At 38.5% G+C, this 20514-nt stretch overlaps 1 long non-coding RNA gene across 1 annotated transcript in view; it reads left to right on the forward strand.

Annotated features, from left to right (window-relative positions):
* The window catches only part of LOC143666152 (uncharacterized), a 34249-nt gene extending 26518 nt beyond the window's left edge, over window positions 1-7731 (forward strand). The window contains exon 3 of the long non-coding RNA XR_013167419.1: window positions 7391-7731. This is a non-coding gene — a long non-coding RNA (uncharacterized LOC143666152). The remainder of the gene's footprint in view (window positions 1-7390) is intronic.
* The last annotated feature ends 12783 nt before the right edge of the window (window positions 7732-20514 follow it).

Here is a 20514-nt window from a genome sequence, read left to right on the forward strand (position 1 = left end):
CTTTCCTTTCCCTCTGGGAAGTCGTCTGTGGGGGAGGGGCGCCAGCTGCCACGGCTTGGGGGACCGCTGATCTGAGGCTCCCAGCCGGCCCAGGAAGCTACGTGTGGGAGGGCCACCGCGGCTTGGGGAACCACTGATCCAAGGCTCCCAGCTGGCCCGGGAAGCCGCGTGTGTGGAAGGGGCTCCGGTCACCAGCCGCCACAGCTTGGGGAACCGCTGTTCCGAGGCTCCCAGCCGGCCCGGGTAGCCGTGCGTGGGGGAGGGGTGCCGGCCGCCATGGCTTGGGGAACCGCTGATCTGTAGCTCCCAGCTGGCCCGGGAAGGAGGGAGGGAGGGGCTCCGGCCGCCAGCCGCCACGGCCCGGGGAAGCACGCGCCTCTCGGGGACCTCACCGCAGTGGAGTCTCGTGGCCGGTCCAGCCATTCCTGAATGGGGTACACTGTGTGTCTGGTTTCTGTCGTGGCTCCGGGAGCTGTTCTGTACTGTTTCTAGTTCTTAGTTGTTCTGGAGGAGGAACTAAGACCCGCATGCCTTACTAAGTCGCCATCTTCTCCGGAAGTCCTAGATATCCCATTTTAGTTAATGATGTATTGGAGTAGCTAGAGGGAGGTGTCTAAAACTGTAGAGCTGTGTTCCAGTAGCCGTGTTTCTTAAAGATGATTGTGTAATGATATAGATTTTACATTGTGACTTTGTGATGGTAAAATCCATGTGTCTGATGTACCTTTTGTCTAGTGCATGGACACTTGAGAAAAAATATGGATAAAAAATAAACAATAGGGGGAACAAATGTTAAAGGAAATTGAGTAGATTGAAATACTAGTGGCCAGTGAGAGGGAGGGGTAATTTGTATGGTCTGTATGAGTTTTTTTCATTTTTTTTCTTTTTTTATTTCTTTTGCTGGAGAAATGCAAATGTTAAAAAAAAATGATCATGGTGATGAACACACTACCACGTGATGATATAGTGAGCCACTGACTGTCCACCACGTGTGTAATATTTGTATGTCAAGAATGTTTGTATGTTTGTTAAAGATTGACAATAAAAATATATATTTTTTAAAATGAGTCAAAGCCTATTAACTATCTACCAAGAAAAAGCAGCAGCTTTCTTTTACCTTTTTGTTTCCATTGCTTTATGTTTTTATTTATGGTTGATAAAATAGATAAAATTCAAGTTTTGTTTCAGTGAGTAACTTTTCTGTAGATGGACACTGGTGTGGCATTTTCACACAGATCCTCAATTACTTACTTAGTTCTGCAGCCAATTCAGAAAGATAGTGACAATCACACAAATGTGAAAAGAGCAACTTAAGGTGCCTGCTGATATATTTTTTAAAAGTTACTGGAGAAAAGATAATTACCTTATGAAAACTGTATTTTTTTATTCCAATTACTTCCCCAAATGTAGCCTTTCAGGTTTTACTCTAAACCTTAGTTAGGTATCTTTTGGGTTTGTCTTCCTGACTGCTTTCCCCCAACTGAGCTTAAAATCCTCCTGTGGCTTTCAGAATAAAGTCAAATGCTTAACATGAATTTCAAGAATCTACATGGTCTTAAGATTCTCCATGGTTTTAGAATCAATCTGTGCAGTTAGATCTCATTCAACAATGATAGAACGTGGCCTTCTTTCAGGTGCCTGAGTGGACTATGTCTCTTTCTGACGCAAGAAGTTCTGTCCCTGCAGCACTCACCTGGTACTGCGTCCAGGCAGGGCACAGTCTGCTTGACTTGCCGTTTTATCTCTAGCATATAACAAGTCGCCTGACTCGTAGTAGGGGTTCAGTAAAAATCAGTTTTAAGAATAAAAGAATAGGGCGATGCAACGGTGGCCCAGTGGCAGAGTTCTCTCCTGCCATACCAGAGACCTGGGATCTATTCCCAGAGCCTGCCCATGCAAAAATAAATAATAAAGGAATAAACATGCTGGGTATTAAGGACACAGTTCTTTAATTCTACCGTAGTTGAGCCCCTTGTTTCTCCAATAATCATAGTGACATTTTACTGCCATATTTGTTACATGAAATTAGGAAAGATGTCAGGAGTCACATGAGTTATTATTCTATGAAAATATCTGAATGGTAATATTTTTGATATGTGCGTTAAATAGCAAGTTAGATACTTTCCAATGTTTTATCCTTTTTGGCAATGTGATTATGTTACATTTTACTTTTAACTGGTTAACCGAACCATGAAGAATAGCTTCCTCTATACACACAGACTATATTTTATACATATAGTCTATATAGTCTCTATATATAGTTCTGCATACTGTGCAAATGGTGGTAAAGGGAGTGAGGAGAACAGCACTGATCATCAACTCATTTCTAATAATGTGTCAGGCACAGTTGTAATTTTCTATAGAATATTCCATGTTTAATCTTCATAAAAATCTTATGACTCAGATGCAAGCACAGGGGAGAAATTGGGTGATTTCCCCCAACCCCCAGAGCTGGTCAGGGTGGAGATGAGGTTCCAGTACTGGGTGTTCTAACACAAGCAATATCCTCTCATTACAGGAAAGCACTGGCTGCCCCCAAACAGCCTGCAATCTACAATGCTATAGCCACATCATTTTACTTTTGTTTCCAGAGACCCTCGACTAGGCACATAACTTGTTTGTTCATTTCAGAACCTCCTAGAAAAGCACAGTCAGCTCTTCCGTAGATGACATCAGCTGACATTTTAAGCCCTAAGTCTACTCGAACCCAGTATCTCAAAATTCTCACCTTGCCATTTTCTCCAATCTTAAACTATTTCATCATGATCCTTTCGTGATTTTAATCAATCTCCCCACGCTGAGAGGCTACCTCAAAGCAGACTTCAATCAGGCCATAGTATGTGACCTTGCTTTTCTCCCTCCCTGACATTGACAAAGCTTGTTGACCTGGTATCCTCCCTCTCCATGATGTAATGGGTCGAATTGCATCCCCAAGGAAGGCAAGTTGAAGGTCTAACCCGGGCCCCTTTGAATATGAGCTTATTTGGGAATAAGGTCATTGTGAATGGAGTTAGTTAAATTAAAATGAGGCCATTCTCCCTTCCAACATGAAAAAGTTAGAATGGGCATAGCCCAAATATCTCTAAAGAGTGGGATGGAAAGATCAAAGGTGATGGTGGAGTTGTACAGAGAAGGTAGAGCTTAACAAATGAGTATGACTGCTGGATCATTAAACTGATATCTCTTTTAGTCTCCAGTATCTTAGAGCAGCTAGAAGTAAAAACCTAAAATTATGAAATTGTAACCCATGTCAAACTTTGAAATATGTTCTACAACTAATTGTGGTACTGTGCTTTGAAATTTATAGCTTTTTTTGTGTATATGTCATTGGTCACAAAAAGAAAGGAGAAAAAAAAAGTCAATTGTGATGATAAAAAAGTATTTAAGCCCTCTAGCCTCCTATATTCTGGAACAGCTAGAAGGAAATAACTGAGAGGATCGTATAGTAACCCATGACAAACTCTGTGATCTGTTCTGTAACTACTTATTGAAGAATGCTTTGAAAAGGATTGCATTTGTATTTCTTGGCTTTGCGTATATGTTATATTACACAATAAAGAAGTTAAAAAAAAAAAAAAAACGAGGTCATTCTATAGTAGGATGGGACCTTAGTCCAATATGACTGGGATCCTTATAAGAAAAGGAAATTTGGACACAGACTCACAACCAGACACAGGGAATAATGTTCTGTGGAAACTAAGAGAATGAAGTGCTGCAAGAAAAGAATCCCTAGGACTGCAGGCCACCTCAGAAGCCAGGAGGGAGCCGTGGGACATACTCTTCCCTACAGGCTTCAGACAGAGCATGGTCCTTCCAACACTTCAGTTTCCAACTTCTAGTCTCCAGAATTTCAACACAATACAGTTCTGTTGTGTTAAGACATGAGGTTTGTGGTGCTTTGTTATGGCAGCCCTAGAAAATGGAGAAACATGGTAAGTAATAAACTCAGCTTTGTGTTAACAGGGTGACTTGGTGATATTTGGGATTTTATTCTGATAAAGCCTCTGAAGTCAGAGAACACATAGTTTATAAGCAGGCACAGCCAATTCTATCTTTTTTTTAGAAATACAGAATTTATGCCGCACATTGTAATCCTTTGTGTATACCCTTTCAGAATGAACTACTATTTCTATTGAGTGCTTTCTCTCTGGGCTATCTTCCTCTTTACTCAAGCTCCACAAGCCGCTATACTTTTTATTATTTAATCACTTCCAAGAAAGCCAGAGAAAAAGAAGCTCAGGAATGTGTAATTGGCAAGACTTAGTTAGGCTGACATTCTCAATCTGTTGATTGATTCCTAGAGATGTCTCAAATAAAAAATATAATATCTTCAGTTTCCATATACTCTTGTTCTTATTATATGTGGTATAGTTAGATGTATATTCAGCACCCTTTTACATACTTGAACACATTCAACAGCTGGGAAAATGAGCATTTTGAAAATACCTCTTGCTAATTCACTTTTGCAATACAAACAAACTCCTTCACGTGTACTGAGCTGTTGTTTGCAAGCTTGTTCCAGTTGACTTTACAAGTGTAGTGTCAACTCCAGTAAATCGGCACAAAATGTCAGAACAGTTTGCAAAATGCTAATACAAAGTTATAGGGGAATAGAATTTAGAATCGTGAAATATGGTTTAAATCTTGGTATATACATTCTTACCTGACTAATGTGGCAGATGGTGTAATGTGCCACTTAGATACTCTTTCGAGAATGAAGGACACATTCCTAGTTTCTGTGAGTGCCGTTAGACAACAGTCCCTAGCGGTCAGCCCTCTTTGGGGATTACTGCAGCTGAAGGAAATGACCTGCCCAGGTTCACTCGTTCTTGCAGCTACAGTTTGTACCACGTGACTGGCCAGCGTGGGGAGAAGCAATCCGATGCTCTCCCTAGAATGGACCTCTGAAGGGCCATGGGCTCTCTAGTACCCCTCATGAGTTCCATTGAGGCTTTCTTTGGGACTGTTTTGTCACTCAGCTTCTCCCTCGACCCAATCTTGCTTCTCCTTCTTCTCTTCCACAGATATTGATTCCAAGCACACTTCTGAATAAACATGCATGCAAAGTCCATCTCAGAGTGTGGTAGAGTGAATCATTTCCCGCCAAAAGAAGGAATATTCAAGTCCTAACCCTCGATCCTGTGGGTGGTAATTCATTTGTAAATGGGATCTATGAAAATTCCATTAAGATGAGGCCGAATTGAAACAGGGTGGGCTTTAATCCAATATGGCAGGAGTATCTACAAGCAAAGGGGATTTGGACACAGGAATAAGCTTCAGAAGGAGACAGGTTGTCCTGTGGTAGAAGCAGGGACTGATTGAATAAGGACCATCACAAGGCTACAGACTTCCTAGAAAGCATGGGCTGCCAATACCTCAATTTTGGACTTGTCGCCTTCAAAACAGTGAGACACTAAATTTCTGTTGCTTAAGTCAACCACTCTGTCAACCTTTGTTCTAGTAGCCCTGGCACATGAAGACACAGTATTCATTCTGGGAAATTCCACAGGCGATATTCTTAATTTCCTTACCTGTGAAATTGGGCTAATAGTATTCTCTAATTTAAAGGTTTTCGTTTCTCAAATAAGAGAGCAAATTTTTTTAACTGGAAGAGAGCTTTTTTATATTAAATTATGGCCATTTTTATAATTAGTTTTACCCAGATGTTCTCCCTAAAAAGACAGAGCTCATAAAGCCCTTAGTCAACTTAATAGAAATTCAATAGTTAGGTTAATGAAAAAAATACCCAGTTACCATCACTGATGAGTGACACTTTGCATCAACATTTATGTGCCTACGTGAACACTCAAATATCCTTAGGGTGTATATAGTACAGTATTTTCCCTACTAATGAGTTTGTTCTCAAAACAGTGAGTATTTATTTTGCATCATTTTGCAGCCTATAGTACATATCTTGCTATAGGCTATTTGACACAGTTTCAGCAGCACAGCATTAAAATCACAGTTTTAAGGCACTCAGAATGTGGTGTTTGGGGGACTTTGATCCCCTTTGCTTTTTTAATAAGTTGTCTGGGATATAGCCCAAAACAGTTTAGCTGGGTTGGGCGGCCTTCCCTGAGGGCCATCCAGTGTTCCCAGCAACGCTACTGGAGTCCTTTCCTGCTTCCTGCTGGGTTCTGGAAGAGGCACATTTGAGAAACAGCACATTTTTATGTGTGTGTGCTCTTGGCTAAAATAGTCAACTTTAAAAATACATACTTAGATATCCAAGTAAACCATCTAGAAGGTGATTCTAATACGCTACTACTCTAGGCAATTGTATGTAAGTTATGCATTTGTCCAAATTATTATTCTTTGAAAATTTAGTTAAAGCACAAAATCTCTATTGCACTGATGATTTAAGAATTAATGACTATTCGCATCTACCTGATGGTGAAGAATTGGAACATAACTATTCCTGGGTAGTCAATTAAGGCCATGTAAATTTTTAAAAGTTTAGTAGTTTCAGCTGTCATAAAAACTTGGCACTTCAAAGCATTTCTTAAATTGTCTCATATAGAAAGTAAGACACAATATTCAAATGAACATCCTGCTTGTGCGCTGCTTTCAGATCAAAATCAAACATGCAAATGAAGATAAAACTAAAATTTGAACCTGGCAAAAATAGAAAAATCTTCTCGAATGTTACATATAGATCCACACAGGTCATACGAATGCTCTGTTCGCCTGTAACCACGGTAACGTGACGCTGCTGAGCCACTGGGGACGGGTTCCTTCTGTGCTCTGAGTTCCCTTCCTCTGGCTGGGGATGCGAGGGTGGCGGGGGCACTCACTGTGAACCCCCAAGGACCTTCACAGCCATGCAATATGGGGTCACAACCGGCAAACCAACTGACAGCTCAGTACCGGTCAGTGGTTAAAACTTTACGAAAAACATTTTGAAAAATGAAATTTTGTATTATGTGAAAAATTGTCATGGGGTCAAAATAAAGCCATGATGATTTGTGGGCAATATTAAAATGAAGCATTAGTTTAAAACATTAAGCAATTGAGAGTTCCTAGATAATCAGTATTTGTGATGAATCCCTGGCTCTGGGGCTGTGATCATGCTTGGAGAAATAGGAGAACGATATTACTATTAGGTTTAATAAAACACTATGTAGAAGTATTAGAATACATAATGAAATTGTAACATGGATTGACAGATACTATAAAATGAAAGGTATGATATTATTTTGATATTGGGTTTCAAATTTACAAGGAGCTTTGCAAACTTGATATTTTGATATTGGGTTTCAAATTTACAAGGATGCTTCATTTTGGTTTCAGAGTCTCTAAAACTGAGTGGATGGTTGGCAAGAGTTGATGAGAAGAACAATTAGAAATGGGAAATAAACATTTTCTCTTCTTGAATCTCCCACTCACCTAGGAATATCATGATGAACTCACCGTACCTGGCACCGGCTGATGGTGCTCAGAGCCTGGGCTGAGAGGACAAGTCTCAGCCTCGGACCCAGCAGAACGAAGAACCTGCCAGACTCGCTGGGCGCCTCCCAGGACAGGCTTGTCAGAGATCCCACAGGAATTCCTGCTTCTGCAGCTGAATTTCCTCTCGGATCCAGGTTGCAGAGTGAGAGAGAACAATTTAACTCAATGAAGACACATTAGGGCAGTATTGGCTTCACAAGGGGCTTGTGCCGGAATATTAAACAAAGTATAAGCAACTGCCCTAGCGAATGGGTGGTAAAGGATTTAAGAACGTATAGAATTAAAAGCATCTCATAAAACGTTGCACAAACCCAGTTTAATTCCACTAATCAAGTAGTCACTTGAGATGCTAAATTTTATGTCAAAATCCAAACAATTGGTATCTTTTCTTTCTCTAAGAGAAGCTGCCATTTGAAGCCAGCATTGAACACATGGAAAGGCAGGTTGCATAGAGCAGAATGAAAAGTACAAGAGAACTAAGGATAGAAAGACTGACTTTCCCCTCTGGTTCTGCCAGTGATTGGCAGTACGACACGGGTAAAAGTCCTATAACTAAGCACTTCCGTCCTAATCTGCAATATGGAGATAACAAGCTCACAGGGAATTGTAATGCATTAGTTTGAAGTATCAGGTAAATTTTAGATAATCTGTACACAGTCAATTGTTTGAAACTATTTAAGTGGTGAACTGACTTTGTTTTCTAGTTAACTGTATGTATAGATTATGTAGTAGCTGCCATCTTTCCTCCCTGCTAAACAATCCCTTACTCTCCCTAGCAAAAATTTCTAATGCCCCGAGTGTGACACAGAAATGCTAACTATTATCACTCGAGTAAAGATGAACCTGAATTGCAGTGACATGCCCCAGAGCTATTTTTCAAGCCCTCAGGGATTTTTCACCTACACAACCTTATATGCATTTTCCTAACCAAAGGTCAACTGTGCAAACTCTTTTTTTTTTTTGAGATCATACTTAAGTACAATACAATAATAATGCAAAATATTAAAGAATGCAGCAAAAGTATCCTTCAAATTTGTTTCTCAGTCAAAGTTATGGTAGGCACAAAGAAGGAGAATGTATTAACCTGGTCAAATATATTGGGCTGGAGAAGTCAAAGACAAGCTGCCACACCGTCCCCCAGCCCAGCTCTCGCCTACTGCCCTCCTTTACTGTTGTGAGCAGATGTTCCCATATGTGTCCATTCCACAGCATCCAGGAGATGTCAGGTCTAATGGAGCCACCACCCCTTAATCCTATACCCAAAAATGGGAACAAACATTTCCAGCTGCTTATCAGGACAGGAACTCTAAGTGGTGGGGGTCCCATGTCCTGTGTGGAATGAACACCCCACCCTCACTCTGAGCAGCACAGGCTTGTCTCTCCTTTCCCACTGCAAAGTGGGGCATGTGCAGTGGTCACTCACCCGCCCTGACCCCAACACTTGGTCTCCCTGAAAACTGGCCGCAGTAGAATCTCTGCCCCTGCTCTTTTGAATTCTTTGTGCTGTGCAAGTCATAAAACGGCCAGTCGCTGAATGTTTCTGTTGTGCTGATGTTTCCACAACACACCCATGTAGCAACTCACTCCACGGTCCGTACAAGACATCTACAGCAAACGTTGCACTTCAAGATAAAATACTGAAAGCATAACCTTTAAAATCAGGAAGAACATAAAGATATTTGTTATTATCATTTCTAGTCGGTGTGTATTGGAAGTTCTAGACAAGGCAATAAAGGAAGAAAGAAGCAAAAGAAGTAAGGACAAAGAAAGAAGAAGCAGATTGTCATTAATTGCAAAGAATGTATCTTCACTATAAGCACCAATGGCATAAACAGTTTATCAATAGCTGGTTATAACATTAATATTTACAAAGGAATGCCATTTCTATGCAATCATCAATAATAAGTATGAACATATTTAAAATTATAAATGCCATTCAAATCGCATGTAAAATATGTGGGATTATATCTAACAGAAGTTTAACATCTCCCTTATAAATAAAATTATTAAACTTTATTCAGAGTCATTAAACATACCTATTTCAATCAAGAGCTCTACCATTCTCTTGCACATATTTTACTAGATATTGTAAAAATGTTGTTTTGCCCAAATCAATCTGTAGAATTAATGGAATTCAAATAATTTAAAATTAGATTGTTGGTGGGTGGGGAAGGACACTTGACAGATTTAAATAAAATGTATATAAATTAACAAAGGGCCAAATATAGCCATAAGATTCACCCAAGGAATAGAAAGTGAGATGATTTGTTTCGTCAGGTGTCACGGTCAGGTTCATGCATCAACTTGGCCAAGTGGTGGTACCTGTTTGTCTGGTTGGGCAAGTGCTGGTCTGTCTGTTGCAATGAGGACATTACATAGAATTAGATCATGATCACATCAGCTGCATCCACAGCTGATTTCATTTGTAATCAGCCAAGGGGTGTGTCTTCTGCAATGAGTGATGCTTAATTTAATCCCTGGAAGCCTTTTAAGGAGGATTCAGAAGAGACAGGCTCTTCATGCTTCGGCTGGCAAGTCTCTCTTGTGGAGTTCGTCCAGACCCTCCATTGGAATCGTTGGCATCACAGCCTGCCCTGCGGATTTTGGACCCTGCGTTCGCACAGTTATGTGAGACACTTTTATAAATTTTATATTTGCGAGTGTTCCCTGTTGATTCTGTTTCTCTAGAGAACCCTAACTAATACACCAGGTGTCAAGACATGTGCTAAAGCTAAATTTGTAAATACTAATGTAATTACAGCAATGTGTCTGGTTCAGGGACGTAAAGATAACACTGGGACATATGAAAGCTTAGAAATAGAACTTCCTACTTATGCTCAGTTTATGATAGATGGAACATTGCAAGTTAGGGAGAGAAGGATGGGTTTTTTAATATACAGTATGTTAAAATTACAAAAAATAAAACTGGATCTCTATTTTCCACCTATAGACACAGAATTTACAGCTAAACTGAAGACTTAAATGTCAAATCAAAGGTACGACTTCAAAATGCTTAGTTGACAATGTGCGAAAGCATTTTTAAAACTATTGGGGTAGGGAATGATTTCTTAAATAGAGCTTCAATAATATGAATCATAAAAAAATTTGATTACAAAAAAATAAACATGCTTATTTCTTATAAGATACAGCAAAGTAAGGGTAAGACAAGCCATATGCTTCTGGAGAATATACTTGAATGACATATAGGCAATTAAAATTTATTCTCAGAATATCTGAACCATAACTATATAACATAATTAACTAAATGAAAAATGGTTTAAAGACAGAGGCAGAAATTTTACACAAGAAGAAACAAGAATCACAAAGTTGCTAAACAGACATAAATTGGTACAATCATGTTGCAATACAGTTTGGCATAGCCTAATAAATTTTACCCTGTACATACATTATAATCCAAAAATTCAGTTCTGCATATATACCTGGAAAATTCTTGCACTTATTTGTAAGGAAGATATTGATAATAGTGCACATAACATTATCTTTTATATTAGTCCCAAACAGTGAAAAACCCAAATGTCCATCAATAATATATCAGAGAAATCAGCTACTCCCTCATCTTAAACCAAAATTCCACATAGCACAACTACATTCACTCAAAATGATGAAACTCATAATCATAATAATACTATGTGAAACAAAAAGAATCACAAAGTAATGAGATAAAATATTTGTCACCTTATTTAGATCACAATTAGGAAAAACTAAACAATAAACTTTTCAAGATGCTTACTTACATAATATAAGAAGGAAAATAAGCAATGATAAATAAACCATCCAAGACAATGTCTCCTCTAAGGAGATGAGATATTTGATCAATAAGTGATATACTGAATCTTCAAAATTATCAACAAATTTTAATTTTTAAAATCAGTATTGGATCCATTAGTATTCTATACTTTTGTTATTGAAATATGTTCATTTTATGAAAGGCACGTTTCCCCAAAACCAGTAATAAGTTAAGTTGTATTTGGCAAATAAAATTATAAGATTTAATCTAATTGCTTACCAGAGAAACAGCAATATACATCCTAGAATTGGTGTTCTTTTTGACATACTAAATCAGGAATTTGTTGGAAGAAAAGTTATTTTGCAGATATAAGTCACTCATGTCATGAAATTCTGCTCTCAGAGGTTCTGATCGACGAGGGATTTATGAGAATTCCAATGAGGAACCTCACTCATGTTTTCCTTTCCCTTATTTTCAAGTATGATAGCTTCAGAGAAGAGCTGCATTAACCTTTGGCGTCATCCTAAATATTAGAGTGTATTTCTTTTTCATTTTCATTTTGCTTCATTTCCTTTTCCTCTTCTTTCTCCACTTTTTTCCTCCAGACATTTCTCGTTTGACTCTTTGTTCCCTCTTCAAATCAACTCAAACCACAAATCTAAGGAAAAAAAACTGATGCTCTTAAATATTGCGAGGCAAGTAATCATTCTTGTTCACTGGAAATATCATTTTCTTGGTGTTTCCTATCAAAGGAAAAGATTATCTAAGTAGTTTAAAGAACTAGAGCTCTATAACTATATGTTTTTTTTTCTATTTAGTATTTTTTTCTATTTAAATAAACTTTTAATTTTATGATAGCTTAGATTTACAGAAAAAAAATGCAAAGTTATTACAGAAAATTCCCACGTACCTAGCACCCAGTTTCCCCTATTAGTATTTTGTGTCCTATGGTACATATGTCACAACTAATGAAGCAATATTTATACATTATTAGCACTGACTAAATACATACATTATTCAGATTTCATTGTCTTCTTCCTAATGTCCCTTTCCTTCTCCAGGATCTCATCCAGGGTGTCACACTGCATATAGATGCTATGACTCCTTAGGCTCCTCTGGCTTGCGCCAACTTCTTAGGCTTTCCTTGTTTTCGATCCTCTTCACAGTTTTGGAATGTGCCCCGTCGGGGATTCTACAGCATGCTCTTCAACTTGGGTTTGCCTGATGTTTGCTGTTCGTTTTTCATGAGGTCATGGGTTCTTGGGAGGGGACCACACAGGTCAAATGCATTCTCACCATGTTCTGTCAAGGATGCATGCTGGCCACCGGACACCACTGCCCATGGTGCTGTTGACACCACCTTGCCCCTGGCTGAGGTAGGTCCCTCAGGTGTCTCCACTGCAAGAGTTGCTTCCTCATCCCTTTTCCACTCCATACTCTTGGAAAACATACCACTAGGCTATGCTTTGGGATACACAGCCATGCTCCACCTCCTTGGAAGAAGAGGGTCTATGATGGTTCCTTTTTTTTTATGACTGCTGAATCATAAAAATAATTATTATGGTAATATTTTTATGCCATTTTAAAGCATATAATTCAGTGATATTAATTAAATTCACAGGGTTATGCACCATTGCCACCAACAATTACCAAAACTTTTCTACCACCCCAAACAGAAACTGTACCTGTAAGCAATAGCTCCCATTTCCCACTCCTGTGGGACTGAGTGACCACCCCAATCTACCTTCTATTTCTATCAGTCTGCTTGCTCTAGATGGTTCATATAAGTGAATTACAGGATGTTTGTAATATTGTGTCTGGCTTATTTCACCCAACATGGTATTTTCAAGTTTCATCCATGTTGTCAATGTATCCAAATTTCATCCCTTTTCCAGGCTGAATCATATCCCACTGTACATGCCATATTTTGTTAATCTGTTCATTGACTGATACACGCATGGCTGCTTTTGGCTTTTGGCTGTTATGAATAAGTCTGCTTCACACAGGTATCTGTTTTCAGTTTTTTTGGGTATGCATCTAGATGTAGAATTACAGAGTCATAGGGGAATTCTATGTTAAATTCTTTGAGAAACCATCATACACTTTTCCATAGTGGTTACACCATTTGTCTTCCCATCAATGAAAGGCAAGGGTTCTAAAATATGTTACTTTTTGAAAGCAAATTAACTCTGCTACAGGTAGAAGCCACTGCAGTTTCAAAATTATCATTTTATGGTTATGACCAGAGAATATATTTGGTTTTTACTCTTACTTTGGCTGAAAGTATTTCTTCCCTGAAGCTACCTGAAGCCAAAAGAATATCCTTAATTGGCAAATAATTCCCTAGAGAATTTTACTTAAAAGACGTTATAGTTATCATAAATTACCTGAAACACTGACAGTTGAACAGACCCAATTACGCCGATTAAAGTAACAGGAGACTATTGTGGAATATTCCTTAAAAACTTCTAATGTCCATACATAACAAATATTTTAAACTCTATTAAAATAATTCTACTCTCCAAATCATGAGAAGTTCTGCCAAAAAAAAAAAACATACAGAAAATAAAACAAAACTAAACAACAATCACAAAATTTTAAGTGAACCAGGCGTCTTCATCTGGTTTAAGAACAAAGAGAAACGGTACGACGTGGAGAGTTTTCCATCCAGCGTAACCCTCCAGCCAAGCCAAGCCCTACTTGTGAGTGAGCTCCCAGCCCCTACCCCAGCCCTCTTAAATGGTGCAGGCTGATCAGCAAAGCATTTGGGAAATGTATGGCAAAGTGACTTCTTCTTCCTTCCTCAGCTCTTCTGTCGCTTTTCTCTTATTGTTATCTTTCTGGGGAGAAAAGGAGGAAATGAGCCATTCAGCTTCATGGCCTTTTATCCCTTAGGGCACTTTGAGTCTATCTGGAATTGTTCTGCCTAAGAAAAACAAATTTTACTTTTTATTTTCCCATCTACTCACTTTCTCTTTATAAATCAGCTAGGACTAATTAATATGTTTTTATTATCTATGACCGCATGAGATAATGTCTGTCAAATACACAACACAATCCCTGGAATGCTGTATGTGTTCAGTCACCATTAACCTTTTATTTTATACTTTTTGGGGGGTTATTACTTCTGCATTCAATCCAATACCTTGCATACATGTCAGAATTTTGGTCCAGATATGTATCAAACCCTAAAGAAACTCTGAAGATATGTCTGTAGATTTTTTAATTATTATTATTATTTTTTGTAATTAGGTCTCCAGTACTATTTTCTATCACAAAATGGGGCAGGAAATGCAATTGTTTGGATAACATAAACATTTACAACTAAAATGGGTCCTGCTACACAGAAATCTTTTAGTTTGCCGAAGTGTGGACTGAAACTCAAGTGTGAGCCCCCTGATCTATGTCTTTTCACAAGCACTCTCAGAGCATAACAATAATATAGTGGAAGGGGTGCCATTTCCTTTCTAGATCGCTTTGCTCAGCATCACGTTGGTACAGGATTTGTATCTCCTCTGTTATTTCCTTTAAGGGACTGAGACAAATTTGATGCCAGGTGTCTTTCTGGATTTGCATTGGCTTACCCAAGCTATTTAAACTTGGGATCATTTTCATAACAATAACAGTGAGAGCAGGAAATTGTCCCTACAGAAAAATTCAGCAATGCTGGAAAAAATATTCTCATTTAGGAGACTTGCATTTCCTTTTCACAAATACTGCCATTGGCAACATAGAGCATGTAAAGAAAAGCCTGCATCAGCCAGTGGGGAAGATCTGCACTGGCCGTTAACCCTGCAAGGGAAGTCCCCACAAGTCTGTCCGAGTCATCTGTAAGTGAGACAGTACCAAATGATGTGTCTAACCCCTAGGTTTTTTTTTTTTTTTTTTTGTCAAATGGCTGAAAATCCCTTGATATTGGCGTCAGTTTGGAAGTAATGTAGAATTTTACTTGAATACATATAGTGAAGCATTGACCCTTAGGTGTGAAACTTGGCAGCCAAATGACATAGAAAATACATAAGTGGTAAAAGAAGAAACCCAAACACTAAGGAGGCTTGGATGCCAGTGTATCATCCGCATCTGGGGCAGACAGTGTTATTTGGGTGCTTAGGTCAGAAAACAGTATGTCAGGTACTCCCTGCATAAAGCAGTATAAGAACTTGGGCTGTCTGCACTCATGATGTTACTACCACATCATTCTCAACTGTGACTGAAAGTTCTTTTTCCTCGTCAGCACCTTGACAGGGATGAAACAGGGTCTCTTAGTTTGTACATCAAGCTACCACCTACATACGCTTTGAAACAAATGATAGGGCTAGAAACCCAAGGGCTTCAAATGAAATTGCAAAATGGACCACCACTTTCCAAATGTTAATAGCACTGTCTTCAAAATGCAGGTGCTCAATCTATGTTTGCTGAAATAAGTTGAATTCCAAAACAAATAGACCTGCAGTTATTATTAAGACTAAGAACCACTTAGGCCTATTTCCAAGGATAATAAAAATGTTCCCTATGCACACGAGGATCATATGATTAATTTAAATTTTAACAAGCTGAGAACCTGAGAGTTTGAAGTGGTAACCTATTCTGAGTATTATTAGAACATGGTATGAGCTCTATATGTAGATTTTCTTAAACTTCCTGTTTTCTCTTTAATCTTAAGTCTGTCTGATGGTGGAAATAACTGACAAGTTATACGATTAAATCAAAGTTAAATGATTATAGATATGTTGGATAATAGAATATTCTAAATATCTTCCTGTGCTTGCTCTTGAGGAAAGTTTCAAGGAGAGTGACTCCCCTGTGGCTACATATCCTCTCCTTTTCAGGTGAGGGATCTGAACTTGACTATAAAGAATAAATCCAAATACTTCTCTTACTATAACACATTACTTCTCTAAGAAGACTGCAATTTATTTCAATGCGTTGCAAACAACAGTAATCTGGAAACCTAAGTAGCCTGCAGAATTGTTTGGGAGGCAGCACAGTCAAAAATGCAGATCTAAAGCCAAAATTTTGCTATCTATAAAGTACATATTTTTGATAGATTACTTAGTTTTCTGAGACTTGGTTTCTTTGTCTATAATATTAAGTTGTTATCAGAAGTAAATTGAACAATTTATAAAGCCGTGTCAAGTAGATTGTTGATACTCAGTGAATGCTAGTAACATCCCCTTCTCTCCCTTTTGATCTCCTATGACTATTTTCGCTTTCCCATCTGTGACCATCCTCAATTATTATTATTTTTTTAATTTGCTACATATGCAGACGGCCATACCTTTATTTATTAAAATAAGCAAAGAGATTCTAGAAAGAGAAAGGATTATCAAAAACTGGAAGCCGAGAAACATCTGCAAAGAAACAGAAGGGATTTGTTTTCAACTATTGAGTATTTAATTAAAAGAACACAAAGATGAGGTGACAAATGCTATAGAAGTTTTAAAGAAAGAGCAGCATTACATAGTCTGGCTAGCCAGTATGAATGACCTAAAAAGTAAAACTTTCATATGTATTGGTAGGAATAATAGTATATACACTTAATGACAAATCAGAGCCTTTGCTGTTTTCCCAGAAGTACCCCTGAGAGAGAATTTGCAAAATAGATCAATTCCATCATTTACTAAGTTCCATCATGATGTATACTGCCAGACTAATATTTCAATAAATCTTAAGTGATTTTGAGTTCTAAAGTAAGAGATTTAGAGCTTTGGAAGCACAGGTAGTATTTATATATTTTTTTGCAGTTGACAGTCTTACTGTTGAAAGAAAATACATTTATATGGGGACTGACATGCTGACTTGAAAAACGGCATTAGGTTGATCTTCTGTAGAGTTCAGAAAACCAGGATGACGATTCTCACCTTTTAGTGAGAACACTGAGGCCATTAGATATGGTTACTACGACTTCCCCTTCTCCTCTAAGGATACCGGTACCAGCACCTCTCTAGCTTTTCTGAAATGCTTTCTCCTCACTTGTGATGTTGACCCTCTCCTCTCCTGAATCCCCAGGACCTTACTCCATTTCTATCTTTCCTTACTCCGCTACCACTGAATCGTTTCTTTTAACCAATTTGCTTCATTTCTATCACAACTTATACTGTTGGAAAGATGATCAGTTCTTGCTCCTAATCAATTTCTAGTCATTTAGGTGAGTCACTATGCCATTATTTAAATAGCTTATAGAATATTATTTGGGAGGCAGCGTGGTAAATCGAACAAAAAAAGCTCTTCCTATAAGTACTGATGGCCTGTTTTGAACCACCCACCAATCTATATGGCCTTTCATCAGTGTTTCAGTTTGCTGGAATGCAATATATCAGAAATGGACTGGCTTTTACAATGGAAATTTATTACTTTATACATTTACCATTCTAAGACCATAGAAATATCCAAATTAAGGCATCAACAGGAGGATACCTTCTCTGAAGGAAGGCTGCTGGCATCTGGGGTTCTTCAGTCACATGGGGAGGCACACGGCTGATGTCTGCTGGTCCTTTTTCTCTGAGCTCTTTCCAAAATGTCTCTGGGTGTTTTCTCTCTCTCTGATCCTCACCTAAGGGCTTCAGTATAGGGATTAAAACCCACATCAAATGGGCCTGGTCACATCTCGATTGAACCAAAATGTCCCACCCACAATCCCACAATAGTTCTGTACCCACAAAAATGTAATAAAAGAATATGGCCTTTTCTGGGGTATACAGTAGCTCCAAACTACTACAGTCACTGTTTGACATTGTTTGATTATCCTACTTTTCCTGATATATTCCACTTTGATGACTTCCAATAAAATATTCATGTTCTATTACTTTTCTCTATGTTTCCAGGTTTTGTTTTTGTTTTATTTTTTAACTTTTAATATTTCAGCATTTATGAACACTCCAATTTTGGTGAATGAGTATTTTTTCATAGGAGATGGCCATAATTTTGATCAGTGTCTAAAAAGCCGATGAAAATCCAAAAGTTTCATATCTGCTCTATACACTCTTCATGAATAATCTCATGTTTTGATGGCAGATTCTCTTCAAACCTTGAACTTTATTTCTGACAAATCTTCGCTTCCAAAAATGTGCCATAGTTATCAAAAATAACACACCAGTCTGCCAGCCTTGCCCTTTGCAAAAATCTTTTGTCCTAGTTCTTCAATCTCTTAAATACATTTATGGCATTAGCTGTCTTAAACTAGAAAATTCACACTAATTTTTGGCCCTTGAATTTTTTCTCTTTCTTATCTAATCAGTCACAATGTGTGGTTAATTCCACTACAGAGATATCTTAAAAATAGATTTTTAATCTATATCCATCAGCATTTTTTAATTCTATTCATTCTGTACATAGTGTTATTACTAAATTCTTAAAGAAAAAAAAGAAGGAAAAGACTAAAAAAAAAACACAAAATAAATTTGATCATACCACTCCCATTTAAAATTCAACTACGTCCAATCTACTTTCATGATAAGACCCAAACCCAAATTGGCATTTGGACTCCTCTGTAATTTATCTATAATGAAAGAATACAGGTTATGCCTTTAGTAACCAATATGGCTCTGATGCACCAAGTCACCACAGTTTCATTGTCTACTTCATCCTTCTCTGTGTCAGAGCTTCTCTAGCATCAGCCCACTGGTTTAACACACGACAGCCTCATCTCTACTTGTCTCATATCTCTGATCACCAAGGGTGATTATTCTAGAAAGCAGTGTCCTTATGACGGGCGTTACATTGTGTGACTGTACTGGAGGCTCTCACTTCCAGCTGCCAGAGATGAATGAAGGGGCAGCTTTGTGAGGTGAAGCACTCTTGAAAGGTATAGGGGAAAATGAAGGAGTTGGCGGGGTCTGGGCTTATCTAACCTAGGCTATTGCTAAGGTTTGTGGAGGACACAGAGAAGAAACACATGTGGGTACCTGGCTCTTGTCCTTATTATTACCCAGAGGGGAGGAGAAGGGCTTTCCTGTGTATCTGATACCAGGGATCAAAGTTTCAAACAATAGGGAGTGTAAAGCAGAAAGACAAGGGCCATTTGGAGAAGCTGAGGGTGGCGTCTTATCACACAAATCACATGAAGGTAGAGGACCATAAATGCATGGAGGTGTGGTTAGCCCAGGGCAAGGCTATACTGTGGTTAGCCTTGTTTAAGGCAGGGTTAAGAGATATCAAATATAATTGCTTTTTTGCCAGTACATGGTTCTGGAAGTATCCAAAATGACTTTAGCGGACATGTCATCACCAGATTTAGTCATTGTATTTGTTTGTTAAAGCTGCCAGAATCCAAAATGCCAGATATGGAATGGCTTTTATAAAGGAAATTTACTAAGTTACAAGTTTACAGTTTGAAGACTGAGAAAGTGCCAAATTAAGGCACCAGCAAAGGGTAGTTTCACTCAAGAAAGGCTGATACCATCAGGAACACCTCTGTCAGCTGGAAAGTCATGTAACAGGCATCAGCTGGTCCGTAGCTCCTATGCTTCATTGCTTTCAGCCTCTTTCTCTTGTGGGAGTTCCTCACTTGGCATCTGTGGGCCATCACTCAGCTTCTCTGGAACACAACTCTAAATTGCTTAGCATCTCATGGGAGGCCACATGGCAACGTCTGATGGGCCCTGCATCACAAACTTCTGGGTCTCATGTTAGCTTTGTCAGCTCTAAAGCAACTGTTCTCCAAGCATCTACACTGACTCTAAGCCTTTTTCAAAATGTTTCCTTTTTAAAGAACTCTAGTAAACTAATCAAGACCCTCCCTAATCAAGTCACACCTCCATCCAATCAGAAAGGTCACACCACAATTGTGCCTGCCACGTCTTCATGGTGATCATCCCATCAAAGGCCACACCCAGAGCTGGACACTAACCTCTGTGGGATAATCTAATCAAAGGGTTTCTGCCCTATAATATTGAATCACGATTAAAGCACATGGCTTTTCTAGGGTACTCGACACTTGCAAATCAGCACAGTCCCATAGACGTATGCAAGGATGTTGGGGAAATTACTCTTCCTACGTACCGAGGGAAAAGAGGTCAGGAAGGAAGATGTTTTGGGGAACACATGACATTGCTTTTGCCACATTTTTCCAATCTCAAGCCATTATTCAACTAGAAACGACCATGTTGAAGCTTCTCAGACTTCAGAAATTTTATAAATTTCTATTGTCACATCTCTCAGCATGTACCTCTATAACACTTCGAACCAGACCATTGATTTATTTATTAAATGCTTCTCAGCATTTTCCTAAAACCCTTCCAATATCAGGTATGGAAGCTTATTCATCTTCATATTTCCTATTTAGTAGTACATGGCAAGTTCTCCTGAAATGTTTACTG

This window comes from Tamandua tetradactyla, chromosome 22 (assembly GCF_023851605.1).
Source record: "Tamandua tetradactyla isolate mTamTet1 chromosome 22, mTamTet1.pri, whole genome shotgun sequence".
Taxonomy (NCBI): Eukaryota; Metazoa; Chordata; class Mammalia; order Pilosa; family Myrmecophagidae; genus Tamandua; species Tamandua tetradactyla.